General features: G+C 44.6%; 1 pseudogene; it reads left to right on the top strand.

Moving 5' to 3' along the window:
- The first annotated feature begins 13945 nt into the window (after positions 1-13945).
- Positions 13946-14033, top strand: LOC130044543 (uncharacterized; annotated as a pseudogene).
- Positions 14034-15230: the final 1197 nt, after the last annotated feature.

Here is a 15230-nt window from a genome sequence, read left to right as displayed (position 1 = left end):
CAGGAGTTCCTCCCACAAGGTCACTTATCAAGGTCAAATTGATGCAGGGTGTTAAAGGTAGAGTCCTTTGCTCAAGCAGGATATGTTTGATGGGCTACCTAGGCTCTAGCACTGCTGGTTACAGGCAGGCTTTCTCTCAGACCGTCTTGCTTCCTCTCTCTCTCTCTTCCTTCCACCGTGTCAACCCCAGGAATGCACTCTCAAAAACACGTGCATGCCTACCCTGTCTCAGAGGCCACTTTCTTCCCAGGGCAGCCGGGCTGCCATGAGTACGTGGCCTGTGTGTTAACTTGATCTCTTGGTTCCTCCCATTTCCCTGGCTTAATTTCATGTAAACTCCACACATGCTTCTGTATTAGGTGATCAGAGTGAAGGATATTTTGTGATTAAAAAAAGATACATCAGTGGGACAATAGAGGGGAAAGAGATAAGCTAAATGCCTTATATTATAAAAGGCTGGGATGGAAGCAGGGATGAACATGAACAAATCCCGCACAGACTGGGAGTTGAGGAAAGTTTTAAAGGTTGATGGATGGAGAGGACCCGGGCAAAAGAGGATTGTATTGGTGTGATAATAAAATGGGTTTAGAGAGTCCATAAAATTATGACTTGTATCCCATTAGAATTTTTCAAGAGACAAATGAATATTGGAATCATTTTTAATTATTTCAGAACACTAGACTATGCGTTTAATATACGACTCCACACAGAATTTGAGGATTTGACTTTTATTGGATGCATTAGTCAGGATAATTAATACTAGCTACTTTAACAAACAATCCCAAATCTCAGGGGCTTAGGATAGAAAAATACAGATATTTCTCCCTTGTATCATAGTCAGTTGGGGTTGGGCAAGTCCTTTAGGCTATCTGCCCATTTTGTGGTGCTGACATTACATACATCTCTGAGATTATCACCTAATCTCTGGGTCCCTCTGACACCTGGAGAGCTTTCTATGCTACTCCAATCACCTAAAGAAATTATAAGCCTTGATTTAAATTTCTCCATCTTGATTTCTCTCTGAGTGACTGATTTATACGGCTTCCAGAGCACAGGGACCACTGACCCCTAGCTTCAGTTGAATGTGACCTCCCTTGGTCTCACATTCTGAGATTTCCTCAAGGAGATCAGGGGAGGAAGGGAGAAGAGAAGAGATTTTAGTTCCTTTACTTCTTCCCACCCCTCTCAGAGAAATCAGCAAGCAACCGAGAGTATCTCGCCCGCATGGCAAAGCCTGACCAGCTACCCGTGACGTATTCAATATGCCAAACACAGTAACAACAAGTCTCACAATGGAGATGTTACTGGTGCCCGCTCGAGAAAATCGATGAACAGTGGGAGGACAGTGCTACAGTGCTTCCTCCCCACTGAGTTATCAGGAGAAAGCACTCTCTCTTAACAAAAGGCCATACTTCTCCCTAATGGTTCTCTCTATATTTGCCTCATTGTCTCTGGGTGCTTTTACCCTTATCATGATAGATCTCATATTATTAGCAATAGCGCTTCTTCATAAATAGACTTTTAGTTAAACTTCCTTGACTGATACTAACTTCAATGTTATATATTTTGTTTCCTGCTGCAATCATGTCCAGGAGGAGAGCTTGGAGGAAGAGAGTTCTGGAAAAGATACACCTGACCCAGGATTCAGCACATTTATTTTGCTCCTGTTTTTGGAGGAGAAAACACTGTTGGCATTTAGAATAGTTCCTCAGTCTTTTCTCAGTTGTATGATACAATCGCACATGAAATTTTTATTCTATTTTATTTATTTACTTTTTCTTGGAACCTTTAACCCATAGTTTATTTAGAACTTCATCATTGAGCTTCCTTGTATATGAAGATCTCCCCCAATATTTCCGCTATTTGAGTTTGAGTCCATATGATAATAAGATACCCTCCATATGATTTCAATACTTTTAAATTTCTTACACATTTCTTTTAGGGCCCAGCACCTGGTCCATCTCGATAGATGCTGTGTAGGCACCTGAAGCATCCTTGCTCGTGGCGGGCAGTGTATCTAGTCAATTGCAATGTTCTGTCGAACTGGTGCTAAGTGCTTCTGCATCCTTGCCAATTTTCTGAGTTGTTCCATCACGTGTTAAAGAGAAGAGCTGAAGTCTCCAACTCTAATTGTGAACCCGTCTCTGTCTTCTTCCAGTTCTATCAATTTTTGTTTTGTGTAATTTGTATCTCTGTTGGTTGGTGCATACGCTTTTAGGATTACTCTGCCTTCTTGCTGGATGAACCCTTTTATTATGCACAAAATGATAAAGGTCTCTTCTGGTCCTTGATAATTTTCTTTACTCTGAGGTCTCTTTTTATCTGACATTAATATAGCCACCTCTAGTAAGCTTTACTTTGATTTCTTTTATGCCATTTTCCATCCTTTTACTTACTCACAGACTTATAAAATTAAACTAAGTAATTCTAGGTAGTTGTATCAGTTCCCTTTTTAATCTATAGTCAATATCTGTATATTAGTGAATTTAGATGATTAAATGCAATTTAACAGTACATTGAGTCTAAGTCTTCATTTTATTTTTATTTTCTGATTATTTCCTAATTTTGATTTCCGTTTTTTCCTGCCTTTGTGTTGCTTGAACATTTTCCAGTCATTTTCTTAACTCCTTTTATCCTCACCTCTTTTGTGATAAAAAACATGGTCCTCCCGTTGTTCATCGATTTGCTCGAGCAGTCCCAGTAACGTCTCCTTCGTGAGACTTATTGTTACTGTGTTTGGCATATTGAATACCCGTGCGGGCGAGATACTCTCAGTAATTTGCCAGGCTCTCCGAGAGGGGCGGAGGAATCAAACTCGGGTCTAGAGCGATAGCACAGCGGTAGGGCGTTTGCCTTGCACGCAGCCAACATGGCCGACCCGAGTTCGATTCCTCCGCCCCTCTCAGAGAGCCCAGCAAGCTACTGAGAGTATCTCGCCCACGCGGCAGAGCCTGGCAAGCCACCCGTGATGTATTCGATATGCCAAACACAGTAACAACAAGTCTCACAATGAAGGTGTTACTGGGCCCGCTTGAGTAAATCAATGAACAACGGGAGGACTGTGACCGTGACCATGATAAAAAACACAAGCCTTACACCCCAGTTTTGCTTCAACCATCAGACACAGTCTTGGAAACTCAATAGTAGAAGAAATTCCATTACATTTACTCACACTTTTACTCTCTTCATTTATCTTCCTTCCTAAAATTCTACAGTTATTTCTTTAATTATTTCTTCACTCTGCAGGGAAACTGCTAACTCATTCTTACAAAATAGGTCTTCTGGTAAGAAGGTCTTAATTTTTCTTCTTAGACTGTGTTGATTAATCCTTCATCTCTGAAAGATGTTTTCACTGTATATAACTTTTTTGATTGATCAATCTTTTCTTTCAGCTACTGAAAAATATTTGCCATTTCTTTCTGGTCTCCACAGCTTCCGATAAGAAATCTACCATCATCCAAAATTATTTTCCTTTGGGATGAAATGATTTCTGTTTCTGAGGATACGTATATTAATTTTTTAGAAGTTTGGCCATGATATGGCTTACATAAATTTTGGGGGATTATGAGAAAAGTATTCCTCTGAGTATTCACTTTGTTTCCTCCAATATCCTGTTGAACCCATTCATTGAAGTTCCTAAGCACAGCAGGTAGGGCATTTGCCTTGTACACGGCCAAGGTTCGATTCCTCCACCCCTCTCGAAGAGTCCGGCAAGTTACTGAGAGTATCTCGCTCACACAGCAAAGCCTGGCAAGCTCCCCATGACGTATTTGATATGCCAAACACAGTAACAAGTCACAATGGAGACGTTACTGGACCCGCTTGAGCAAATCGATGAACAACGGGAGGACAGTGCTACAGTGCTACATATTTCAGTTTGTAAATGTCTATTATTTGGTTTTTCTTTATAGGTTTTTTGTTTCTGGAACATTCTTTATCTTCACTGAGACTTTCAATTTTTCATTTTATTCAAGCATTTTATAACAGCTTATTGAAACTTGTAGCCTTAAAATGTCAGACATCTGAGTCATGGTAGTGCTAATATCTTACAATTTTCTCATTCATGTCAAATTTTTCCAATTGGGGTATGACAAAGGTCTTTATTCGCTTGATCACTTGACTTCCCGTTAATCATCGATTTGCTCGAGCAGGCGCCAGCAACGTCTCCATTTGTCCCTGCCACGTGCTAGTGTAGCCCAATGGTGTCTGTTCATTCTAGGAACACGAAAAGCTTCAAATCGAACGTTCAGGATCTTGATGAAGAAGTCTGACCGTCTGGTAGGTGGGCGGCCACGCAGTCTTTTGACATCCCGTGGAATCCAGTCAGTAACGGTTCTAGTCCAGCGGTCGTCTCCAAATTTCATTACGTGACCAGCCCATCTGATTTTTGATACCTTGGCAAACGAGACAGCGTCCCTGATTCTTGATCGTTGATGGAGGTTTGAACTCCGGATTCTTTCTCTCATTTGAGTGAAAGGTGATTCTCCAAGCATAGCTCTTTCGATTGCTCTTTGGGAGACCCGAATAGCAGGTCTTTATTAATGTTCTAATTATATTGTGATTCTGAGGGTCTTAGTTTTCTTTATCAGGTTTATCATTATCTATAAAAAAAGATTCATTCATTCATTCATTCATTCATCATCCTGTTATTCGTCGATTGCCTCGAGCAGGCCCCAGTAACGTCTCTTTCACCCTAGCCCTGAGATTATATTCAAGGCTCTTTAAGAGAATGAGACCCATCATTGTTACTGGTATTTGGCATATTCGGTACACCACGGGGAGTTTGCCAGATTCTGCCCTGTGGAGATAATAAAATTATTATTTTTATAATAAAAAAGATTATTCCACTAATAATGCTACCTCCCTCATTACTGGTCAGTAGAAGTTCGAGTTCAAGTTCAAGTTCCCTACTGAGGCTGGGGGACAGACATATTTTATAAAACAGGCACAAAAAAAAGGATAACATTTTGAAACATAATCAAGAAGAAATTTTTATGAAAACTGTGGACAGCACATTGGAAACCACTGCTTGGATAAGGGTCTTCCTTCTGCTGTCAGTTCTTGGCTCTGGGGTCAACAGAATACTACAGACACGCCCTAGGAGACCGTCCTTTGCTGTTCCCGTGAGTTCCTTATACGTGACTCCTGCACAGGTTTTGAAGGTGTGACCCTGTGCTGTGCCACACACCTAGGAGGGAGGTTCGGGCCGATTCTGTTGAGGTTTAATGTACCTCCTAGGAGCCAAACTAATTATGTTGAAAAACAAGATCTCGAAAGGGACACAAATCAATCACAGAGACCTTTATGTTGTGTTTCTCTCGACACAAGGCCCAAAGGAAGCTGCAGTTTTAAGCACTCAAAACTATCAAAAAATCCATTCCTCAGCTCGATTCCTGCTGTCTGCTCTGCGCACTCTGGGACACAGCTGGCTCCTCAGGGTGACACAGGTGACAGCTGCAACATTTTGCGTCTTTAAATGGCCTTTGGTGAAGGGAAGGGCAGTACCGCTTAGGAGGCAGGATCAATCTGGAACGCTTTGTGGCCTCGAGTGGCTGCCCCCACCCCCACCCCCATGTACTTCAGAGAACTAGTAAACCTGTCCTCCCTCCCTCCCTCCTCCCTTATGTTCACCTGCACGTAAATGTCTTCCAACATCAGCAGCTCTTCCTTCTCTAGGAAGCTGAGCATGGTACTAGCAGGCTCACCAAATTAGACCATGGTCCCATTATGATCCAGTGAAGGGAAATTTCCCTTCTTAAGCCCTATTTCTTGTCTCCCTCAGCACACACAGGAGACCCTACTTACTAGTCAATGGTTTCTGGCAGTACCAGTAGGCCTGCCAACTGGCAGTACCAGTTGGCCTCAGGATCCTTCTCAGTGCACCTTTCAACCGTAGTCACGACCGACCAGTGAGAGTTCGCCCCCAAGGCAGATTATATTTGCAAACTTCATGCCAAGGCTTTGGGCTCATCTTCAGTGTTGTTCTCAATTAGATAGTTTGTGTAGGAAAAAAAAGGCGGGGGGGGGCACCAACAACCTTCTTGCTATTTGATGCTGATTATCTGAAAATTCTCTAATTGGTAGAAGACTTGGTAGTAAGACTTGATTAAGGCTTACTGTGAATTCTCGGATGGGTTTTGTTAAATCATAGAAACAGAATATCTGTAATGTAGTGCTATCCCCTTTTCCTCCCAGGCATTATTCTGAAGTATAACTACAAATTCGAGAATGTCGACATCTGATGGATGGGTTTCTTGAAAGCAAAACAAAATTGTCCACATGTACAGTTACAGGCTCCCTGGGGAAGACCTTACTTTATCCCTCAGTCCTAGAGGTCACGGAAGGTGCTAGAAGGGCAAAGGAAACAATCACACATTCTCCACATACATTCTCCTAGGCTGGCTTTCGGTGTCTGCTCATCCGGCTATAGAAAGATGTCAATCTTCCTAAATACAGTCCCAGAAACTCAGTCTCTGGAGAAGTACGGCTAGTAGCAAACTACTAAGATGTCATACCAATAATAATCAACTAACATTGACCAGAAATATAGGAAACATCCACTTGAAGCCAAAAATAAGCAATGTATTTCTTTCACTATTCTTAGAACTCCAGTTCATTCTCATTATTCATGGCACTTACATTCTGTAATGTCAACATGAACATTTAATAAATGAATACCAAACCACTGATCCAGAAGAAATACAAAGTTAAGTTTTTATAAGCCTCTGGTTACAGCATTTTCATCATCTGATCAATGTATAACCTTGTTTTATGGGTTCCTACTTAAAGACAGCGTATTCAATATATATTGTTCATCTGCTAGCACTGAATTTATGCCCAATAGCTCTACAATTCAAGCTGGAAGAAATCTGATCTAATACATATGTTTTCTCCACAAAGTAAATCACAGCCTTTTTTGTGCTTAGGAACCAAAGCACACTTGGAGAGTGTTTTAAATACCAAAGTCGCCAACAAAAAGGCATAAAGAGGCTTAAAACAGGGTCCTGAATGAAACACTCGAAGGACACGCATGCAACATGGGAGCTGAAGAAGACCTCATTTCACCTCAGCTGTGTTGTGATTTAAATTTTCTATCAATTTGCCCTTGAACATAAATGATCACAAATGTATCACAAGTATTTTCATTTGGAGATTAAAAATATATTTTAGCAAGAAGGCATCTTCAGAAGCATCTGCTTCTCTCAACCGATAACCCCAGTTTCGTTCCCATCCACCAGCCTGCCTCTGAAACAGGCACTTTTTTAATCACTTAATCACTTAACTTCCCATTAGTCGTCGATTTGCTCGAGCGGGCGCCAGTAACGTCTCCATTTGTCCCTGTCAGTGCTAGTGTAACCCAATGGCATCTGTTCACTCCGGGAACATGAAGGGCCTCAAACCGATCGTACATGATCTTGACGAAGAAGTCTGACCATCTGGTAGGTGGGCGGCCACGCGGTCTTTTGACATCCCATGGAATCCAGTCGGTAACAGCTCTAGTCCAGCGGTCGTCTTTAAATCTCATTACGTGACCAGCCCATCTGATTTTCGACACCTTGGCAAATGAGACAGCATCCCTGATTCTTGATCGTCGACGGATGTCAGAACTCCGGATTCTTTCTCTCATTTGAGTGAAACGTAATATTCCAAGCATAGCTCTTTCTATTCTTCTTTGGGAGACCTGAATAGCGTTCTCATCTTGTTTGCGTAGGGCCCAGGTCTCTGAGGCATATGTTAATGCAGGAAGAACAGTGGAATCAAAGAGATGTGCCCGGAGCCGGAGGTTCTTCGTCCTCTTAGCTATTTCTTCGACGTTCTTGAAGGCATTCCAAGCCGCTCTCTTCCTCCTGCGCAGCTCAGGTGCCAGGTCATTTGTCATGTTGACCTCTCGACCTAGGTACACATAGCTGTTGCATTCGGAGATGGTCGTTCCTTTGAGAGCGAATGGGGCGTCAGGAACGAGGCTGTTTCTCATAAACATTGTCTTCATAAGATTCAGCTGTAGTCCTACCTTTCCACACTCACGGTCAAAGTCGGCCAGCATTTGTGCCGCTTGGCTGATGTTTGGTGTTATTAAAACAATGTCATCAGCAAAGCATAGGTGGTGTAGTTGCCGACCATCTATCTTCACTCTCATTCCTTCCCATTCCAGTCGTCGCATGATGTTCTCGAGGGTGGCACTGAAGAGCTTCGGTGAAATGGTATCACCCTGCCGCACCCCTCTCTTGACATCAACGATCACTTCTTTGTAGAATGGTGAGATCCTGGTAGTGAATCCGCAATACAGCTCACGGAGGATCCTGATGTATTGGGCTTGAATGCCCTGATTGGCTAGGGCTTCAATCACCGCTTCCGTCTCAACAGAATCAAAGGCCTTCTTTAAATCAATGAACGTTAAACAGAGCGGCATCTTGAACTCCCAAGAAACCTCAATGAGCTTGGTTGTCGTGTGGATATGGTCGATGGTGCTGAATTCTTCGCGGAACCCGGCTTGCTCGCATGGTTGTCCTTCATCTAGTGTTCTGCCAATCCTATTTAGGATGACTCGAGTAAACAACTTGTAGATGACAGACAATAGGCAGATCGGGTGATAGTTGCCAATGTCATGGATGTCTCCCTTCTTGAACAGTAGTACGGTCCTGCTGGTTTTCCATTGGGACGGAACCTTGCATTCAGACAGGTAGCATGTGACGAGCCGAGCCAGTGTATTGATGAGTACTGACGGCAGGTTCTTCAGGTGTTCAGGTCTGACCTTGTCTGGGCCGGGTGCTGTTTGTTTCTTTACCGACGAAATGGCGTGTCGGATTTCGGAAGGGAGAACGTTGGGAACGACATATCCATCCTGTGGAATTTGGTATGTCGGCAAGTGGACATGGCTATCGAAGAGATTTGAGTAGAAGTCATGGATAATCTTCTCCATTGCCGTTCTGGAGGATGTGATGGATCCATCAGGACGTCGGAGGGCAGTCATCTTGGTCTTGTAGTTGGCAAAGGACAGACGGGCATTACGAATACTTTTCCCGGCTTCTGCCGCATCTACCAGTACTTCTGCTCTTCTCTCTTTGAGGTCTTCCTTGATCGCATCTCTGCACTGCTTTGCAAGCTCGAACGTTAGCTTGCGGTTGCCTGAGGCATGCGCCAAACCACGCTGGCAAATTAGCTCAAGAGTTTTCAAAGATAGGCATTTTTTGTTGCTATCTCTCTCTTGGCGTTCCTCACACATTCATGGAGGTGCTGAACCAGTCGATCGTATTCCTCATCAATGTTGTCAACAATGGCATCTTCCCATGTTGCCGCAATAGTACCAAAGAGTTCCCAGTTGGTGGTCATTCTGGGAGTTCTCTTTTTGAACGTTGCAGCCCTTTCTCCCCGCTCTGTGAAGTAGAATTTTGCACGAAGGAGACGGTGGTCCGATCCCGTTAGAAATTTTGGGACAACAGCGACATCAGTCAGGCAGAACCATCGATTGAATATGATGTGGTCTATTTCGTTGTGGAATCGTCCACCGGGAGACTCCCATGTCCATCGTTTAGATTCTGTCTTCTGGAACTGTGAGTTACCATGAATGGTCTTGGTCGACATGATGAACTCAGACAGTCTCTCACCCTGTTCGTTCCATTCTAGGCCATGGGTCCCGATGTGAAGTTCTTCAGCTGATCTTCTCGGTCCTATCTTGGCATTAAAATCACCCACAATGATCTTGTAGAAGGTGTGGTCTTCTTTATAGAACTTCTCCAGCTCCATGTAGAACTTCTCGATTTCTCTTTCATCATAATGAGATGTTGGTGCGTAGACAACGAAGATAGAAACTGCAGGCAGTGAGCCACATCTATTCAAATGTAAACGTCCGATTCGGGTTGTTAGGCATTCGAATGAATCAATGCTCTTGGCCAAGTTTGTGTTGACAAGGACACCGAAGCCTCCAACACCTCTTTTATCGCATGTTCCGAGGAACAATTCTTCACCAGTGTCGAAAACAGCATGGTGAGATTCGTGCCTTCTTGTCTCGTTCAGACCAATGATGTCGTACTTGATCATTCGCGCTTGTACCATCATTGTTGTACCGTATTTGTTAGGGTTCAAATATGGTAACACCTACAAGGGTGATTAGAGGTCGCCCCAAAAGCCTCTATCCCTCTCGGAAAGACTGGCAAGCTACCGAGAGTATTCCGCCCGCACGGAAGAGCCTGGCAAGCTATCCGTCGTGTATTCGATATGCCAAAACCAGTAACTACAACTGGTCTCATTCACCTGACCCTGAAGGCTTCACCGACATGGCAGCACTGAGAAGGATGAGAAAGGAGAGGCCGACAAAATCTCAAGGCCGACCTAGGCTGCCACAACGAAGGAAGACAAAAATGATCGTCTGTACTTTCAATGCATGTACGCTAGCATCAGATGCATCCATCGAGGACCTGATGGCACTTTTTAAAATAACTATAATAATTTTTTATTTAAAGACCCAGAGAATTGCAAAGTTAGTGATAGCTGAATTTTAGGCATGTAATATTTCTACACCAGTCCCACCACTGTCAACTTCCCCCCCCACACACACAAATGTCCCGTGCTCCACCCCACCCCATTCTCCTTCCCGCCTGCCATCCCGACTGGCTCATCGCAAAGCCTAGGGCTGCAGCTCAGATCTCCTGCTGCCAGTGCTGCTGAGTTTGTGCTTCGGATGTACAGAGATGCCATCACCCTATCACTGGATAACCAAAGCTCATCCCCGGTTCCCCCATTACTTCCCTTTCTCATCTTCTTCCTTCTCCCCTGGTCTTCTTTCTTTCTTTCTTTCTTTCTTTCTTTCTTTCTTTCTTTCTTTCTTTCCCTATCCTTCTCCTCCCTGTGGCCTGGGATAATGTAGGCATTCACCTTTGACGACATTACATTTCCTCATCCAGTTACTCTATATACCACCACCAAGTGTGATCATCCTGTGTTTGATGCGATGGGCACTTTCTAAATGAAATTTGGGCACTGTGGTTGATAGCACTGTTACTGATGGGGTGTCAAGCATAACACTTCACTGTTTCAGCATTCCATCTTCCCACCAAGCGACCAGTTCCCTCCATCATTGCCCCTGTTCCTACATGCTGTAGACAACACTATCTACCCAGGACCTTATTGCCTTGACAAAATGAGCTGCAATTGGGGCTGGGGACTGTGACCTTCTGGTGAGGTGAGCTGCTGCCAGGAGAGAATCCAGGCCTCAGCTACTGGGGTGAATGGAACCACTCACAGTTTTATAAACCATACTGCTTTAAATTTTTTTTAAAAAATTAAATAAATTTAAAAATAACTAGCTAAAAGCCTAAGCTTATTCTAGATGGAAAGGAGAAAATGAGACAAAAGCTTCTTGCCTCACACAGGAGAGATCAACACTGATGAAAGAATCACTCCAGGGAAGGTAGCATCACAGCTGAGCTGAGGGAGATGTGACTGGAACCGAGGTGGGGCTGGAGGCGGGGGGACTGACATGCAAGTGCAGAGCTTGAGGAGTTGGAGTGGGGCTTGTAATCAGGTCACAGGAGCTAGAGCCCGTGCAAGGGAAAGGTGTGGACTGCACACGCCCAACATAGCCTTGGGGGACCTTCACCGGGAAGGGGGCATAGGAGTATCAAAGCTGGATCCTCAGCTCTGGAAAACACCACCCAGTAGTGAGGAGTCTGGGGGCCTTTCAGGGGGCCTAGTACAAAGCTCCTTGCACATAAGAGGCCACTCAGATCAGAGCACGCTGGCAAAAAAAGCAGGGAAGGAAGTGGTTTCCGAAGACTCCAGCTGCCCTGGAGTGCTTGGTGCAAAGCACACGCTTTCTCGCTTTCTTGGGAAGAATCACACTGCGGGAAGGAAGCTTCTGGTGGCAAGAGGAACAGTCACTTTCTGCGCTGTAGTCCCACCCACCTCATCCTGGGTGGCCAGGTACATTTCGGAGGAAACTGGGCAGCATTTAAAGACCCGGGTCCCTGCAGCCCACAGCATCTGGTAATCATGGGTCTACGGGGCTCCTCCGGAGGGAAGGAGGCCTGTGATTTTCCCTTCCAGCACTTTCCTGGTCCCCAGCTGGGTTTCTGATGTGGAATTGGAGGTTCGGGCAGGTGAGCAGAGACTGGCAGGAGAGTCCTGGGGCTTGACTGTAACCAAGGGGCCTGCAGTCTGTGGGAGGGGTAGTGAGGACTGAGGCGATCACTTTCTATCTGAAGCCAGTGGTTGGCCAGAGCAAACCCTCAATTCATTTAATGTGTGGATTCATGCATTCCCTGTTTTATCAGCACACAGGAGTCACAGGGGGAAATAAAAGAAGGCAGGAGGGCTCTTCAGATGGACAGAATAAAGCAGGAAGAAAAGCTAAAACTCGCCATGAATTCTGACCACCGGGCACCCTTCTCGTGGGATAGGGCTGTGCATTCAGCATCTCATCCTCACCTGGCCTATGTGGGTACCACCCTCACTGCTGCTGTGTTCTCTCTGGTTTCTCTGCATCCCTCGAGTGTCCACTCCCATTGATTTCTCTAATAAGCCTCATTCCCATGCAACTCACCTTCTTCCTCCAAATCCAGAAAATCCCCTTACCATTATAGGCACCTTCTGGTCCAGGCTCTTAGCAGCCATGTCACACGTGTGCTCTGGGGTGTGGGAGACTGGCTGGGGCCTGGGTTCTAGATCATGTCTACAAAACTGGAAGTCACTAGAGTCTGGATTATCTGATTGAGATCGTTTCATAAGAAGATCCATGTAAGAGATTGCTGATGGCCGAGTTCCTAGTGGCCAGTAGAATGAATGACTCAGTAGCCGTTAGAATTGGACCACAAATCGTGCTTCCCAACCCCCTTTTCTGTATTCTTAAACTCTTAGCATACTTCACAACACATTTTGTCCATTCTCAACTGGAGAATTCAACAAAGCTAAGATCTCTCCCCGTCCCACCTCACCAGGGAAACATGAAGCTCTGAGTGGTCCTCCCAAGAGGAAGCCACCAGTTTTAGTGTCCGGACCCCAAGTCCACGGGACCAGAGCATTCTGAGAGCAGAGAGCAGAAATGGAGCGGAACTGTCCAGAGCATCCTGAGATCCTGGCAGGCAGCTAGCTGAGAGTGGGACATCCTGACTAGGCAGTGGACTGTGTGCTCTGTTTCCTTATTTATTCACCCATTTAGTGACTTATCATCTGCAAGTACATGAACAAGAAAAACCTCTTATTCTCACCGAGCTTGCATCGTCCTGTGATAAGACAGGCCATATTCCAACATGAAAAGTAGCAAACATACATCAGAGTGTATTTGGTCCTGCAGACCATTCCAAGGGGTGATGTGATAGATCAGGGAATTCTCTACCTCAACTGCACATCAGAATTGTTGGTCTGTAAAAGCCAGATGCCCAGATGATCACCAAAACAATGAAATCAGAATTCAGGATAGGTGGGACCCAGCCATTAGTGTTCCTAAATTAGGTCTCCAGTTACGCCAATGCACAGTCACAGCTGCAGGTCTCCTTGATAGAGAAGGACAGGGGGCCTTTCTTGGACAGATGGGCTTGAAAGTAGACTCTGGATAGCATCATTACACAATTACCCAAATAGCCACTAGGAGTAAGACATGCACAGATCTTCAGGGAGACCCTTTCTGCCAAAGGGAAACGCCCTTAGTCCCAATGGCCAGACTCCCAGTGCATTTATAATAAACAGCTACTAAGCTATTTTTTCTGAGCTAATCTGTCACTGTTCTCCCATTGTTCATCGATTTGCTTGAGCGGGCCCAGTAATGTCTCCATTGGAGACTTCGTTGTTACTGTGTTTGGCATGCAAATACATCACGGGTAGCTTGCCAGGCTCTGCCGTGTGGGCAGATACTCTCGGTAGTTTGCCGGGCTCTCCGAGAGGGGCGGAGGAATCGAACTCAGGTCGGCCAGGTTGGCTGTGTGCAAGGCAAACGCCCTACCGCTGTGCTATCGTGCTTCGACAGCACATATACTAAAATTGGAACGATACAGAGAAGATTAGCATGGCCCCCTCTGAGCTAATAAACAGTGTTATTTTTTGCAAGCCATAGAAGCTAGATTTTGTTTTTCTTTTAAGCAGGAAAGTAGTTTAGAGAAGAAAATTAGCCTTCACATGATGTGGAAGGTTGGAGGATCCATCTTAGAAATGGTCATGAACCAAATCTGTTTTAATGGACCATGAGGCAATAAGTTTTGTCAAATCAGCTGCAAATGATGCTACCACCACAGTACAAGACTCTGATGTAAGTACCATCAAAGAACCTAACTCTCCCTTTATTTGGCCCAGTCAATCCAATTGGCCAAACCAATCAAGCGAGCTCACTCTGCTTCCAGAGAGTCGTCCTTTATTTCCTTGTCTTATCATCTAGTTCCATGTGCAATGTGTAGTATTTTTCTTTGCCAGCTGCATATGCCAAGTAAAGATTTGTTGAATTATTGTTTTCATCTGTCATCTTGCAAATGCGTTCAAATAAAAATTCAAAGAGAAAGTCAAAGTCACTTTTTCCACTCCGTCAGTTCTCTTGTCACTCCTCCACTCACCCTTTAAGTTTCTCTTGCTCCAAGCATCGGCCGGCCATGGCCCTGGTGCCTTTTCCCTGAGCATCACCCATCAGTCTTCCCCGCAGGTGGGGGTGAGGGCATGGGACTGCAGGGGTACCTCCGAACCCTCCCTCTCTGTTTTCTTGATAACTCTGTCATGCGATGGCCATACCCGGCAATCTATCCTCTTTGTGTATTGAATAACCCGCCTTTTGAATGGTCCTGATTAAAAGATGAAAGAATTGCGTTCCAAATTTTGCAAGTGCATAATATTCTGGAAGAAATGAACCTGGCGGAATTAAAGTTCCATTTAAAAATATAGTCTGAAAAACCTGTGAGTTCCATGGCTGATTTTGACAGTTTCTACCCCTTTTGGCATTTCAGTAATGACCCCAGAACTGCCACTGATCTGCCATCATGCTTCCCAAAGTGACAGTCTACTTGATTTCTTCCCCTATTAAAATGGGATCAAGTGAGGGAGGGTGGGGGAAGAGAAGGCATGAAGGGGAGATGGGGAGGGAGAGGGAGAGAAGGAAATCAAGGAGCTGTCGGCAGACTGTAATGGACCAGAACCTGTGGAAATGTTCCATGGCAATGGAAAATTTGGTTGTGGATGGAATTAAAAGTTTTATTCATTACTTTATGTTCCCCAGATGAATGCAATCCTTCTATGTCTTCCCTCTCTTTCTGACTCAT

This window comes from Sorex fumeus, unplaced genomic scaffold (genome assembly GCF_029834395.1).
Source record: "Sorex fumeus unplaced genomic scaffold, SorFum_2.1 ptg000122l, whole genome shotgun sequence".
NCBI lineage: Eukaryota > Metazoa > Chordata > Mammalia > Eulipotyphla > Soricidae > Sorex > Sorex fumeus.
The sequence above is the reverse complement of the archived record's forward strand: the minus strand, read 5'-3'. Positions and strand labels throughout refer to the sequence as shown.